This window comes from Ipomoea triloba, chromosome 1 (assembly GCF_003576645.1).
Source record: "Ipomoea triloba cultivar NCNSP0323 chromosome 1, ASM357664v1".
Taxonomy (NCBI): Eukaryota; Viridiplantae; Streptophyta; class Magnoliopsida; order Solanales; family Convolvulaceae; genus Ipomoea; species Ipomoea triloba.
Window position 1 is genome coordinate 34127448 of NC_044916.1, and position 2571 is coordinate 34130018.

Genomic DNA, 2571 nt, shown 5'->3' on the forward strand with positions numbered 1-2571 from the left:
TCATGCCAAAATTATTGCTGTCATTTTATTATTTAATTTTACGGACAACACCATGGGGTGATGCGGCGTACTTAAGAAATCATGCAAAATTATTGCCGTCATTTTATTATTTAATTTAATTTTACGAACAACATTATTTTTTTTTTCATTTTCAACACCAAAAGTCATTTTATTGTTTAATTTTGCGGACAAAGTTTTTTTCATTTTCAACGCAAAAAGAAGTCATTTTATTGTTTAATTTTATGGACAACATCAAATATCAAATCAAATGTCGAAGCAGTAATTCACCAATCACCAGTAGGCAGTAGCCTTATGCCCTTATACAATTATACGTTGTACGCCGCAATTTGACCAATACAATAAATTACGCATGCCGAAACATTCCTCATCTCAAATTTTTCATATTTATGCCTAATTAGCTCATATATTATTTATTATTTACTTTCTTTTCAAACTTCACCCATGTGATAAACTTAACTGTCTATACAAATATAAATTTTTTTTTTAAATTTTACCCATATGATCAACCGAACTGTCTAAGCAAACATAATAATTTTTTACTTTATATGGCTGTTGATGAACGTACTGACTTACTATTTACCAAAATTAATTATTCGTTTTATATATTAAATGTTAAGAAAGTGTTTATTTAATTTGAATTTTATATGATTTGTATTAAACATACAATCATCATTCTAAAGTTGAATAGTCTAATGAAAGTGTAATTATAATCATCACATTCATCTAAAAAAAAAAAGAGCATATCGTTGCTTGTTCAAACTTGCTGGCTAGTCCTAACTGTCCATACAATTCGTAAACTTAAAATCGTGTGCTATGACTTATAACTATGCCCTGAAGATTGGAAATAATAGTTTAAAAGGTCAAATTAATTAGTATTTCATCAATTCGACTATCATTTCTAATTCTTGATTTAATTCGTCATAGTTTTACTTCTCAAGTTTTAAAAACGTTTTATTTTTATTAGTCTAAAATGTTCAAAATAATCATAAATGTGGTATTGTTAAATTTAATAAAACTTTTACAAAATGATGACATTTTGGATATTTAAAACCAACAAGTTGAAGCATGGATAATAACGGGTCAATCCATAATGCCTCGGAACAAACCTTAGTTGGGGCTTGCATCATAGACCAAAAAAGAATTAAGGAAAGAGTTGGACTTCACTAATAATAAAATGAAGAAGCTTTCTGCCTTATTGGCAGAGACTCGATCTTACCAACTTTGCAATCCAAAAAAAAAAAAAAAAAAAAAAACTCGTTTGAGGTGAAACCGGCAAATTTTAGTATGTACCCTGGTCCAAAAAGATGCCATTTAATTTCTTTTAATTAAAAGAAATGACACCTGTTTCAATCCATCTAATTACTCCTGTTTGCATAACATATTTGGTTTCATTTTATATACATTGTAGTTTCATTTCGTCACAACTAAAGTATCATTTTGTTTCAACTACAATTTCATATGACATTATACACTCAATATGTTAGACCTGTTATTGAATTTCATTTTATACACACTGCAATCTTATTACAACACTGCTAAAGTATAATTCTAATTCAACTACAACTTTATTGGACAATATACAGTCAAATATGTGAAATTGTTATTCAATTTCATTTTATATACAGTATAGTTTCATTACAACACAATTGTACTAAAGTATCATTTTGATATAACTATAGTTTCATTTGATAATATACACTCAATATGTGGGACATGTTCGTTATTCAGTTTCATTTTATACAATCGTAGTTTCAGTTCAACATAACTAATCAAAGTATCATTTCAATTTAAATACAATTTCATTTAACAATAACCCAGTGGGGTAGCTCAAGTGGCAAGTGAGCTCTCTTTGTGGGGAGGAATTTCGGGAGAACCCGGGTTCAATTGGCACAAGTGACGATTCCCCTTGGGCTAGCTCCAGTGCCTCTTGGAGCGAACGTGGGTGGGCCCCGGACCGTTAAACGGACGGAGAGAAAGACCCTGTAAATTTACTATAAAAAAATAATTTTATTTGACAATATACACCAATATGTGAGACATGTTATTCAATTTCATTTTATAAATATTGTAGTTTCATTTCAGTAGTGGTTTGAATCCTTGACCCAGTTACCGTTGTACTCAAGAATTCCCAAAAGCATGCTAATGAACAATATACACCAAATATTAACAATATGCAAGCATATATCCTTCATAAAATCAATAACCATATAGATTACATTTCTACCATTTAAACAATATATAATCACAAATAGAGCATCAATATAGGAAAAAGACACCGTATTGTGGATTATGTTGCCTACTTTCTTCACAGTTGGAGAGAAGCTAATGATTCAAATATGAAAAAAGAAACCTCCACAAGAAATGCATGCTATGAGATGGAATAAACCCCTAGAGCTAGGGTAGTGTCAAGTGTACGTGAAGCTAATGTAGATGTACGTAGTTCTTAGCATTAACCACATAATGGATTTTGGGTTATTTATCACCAGGAACGCTTAAGGACTTTTCTTCATTTAAAATTCTTTTTTGCTAAACAATATGTGAATAGGGTTG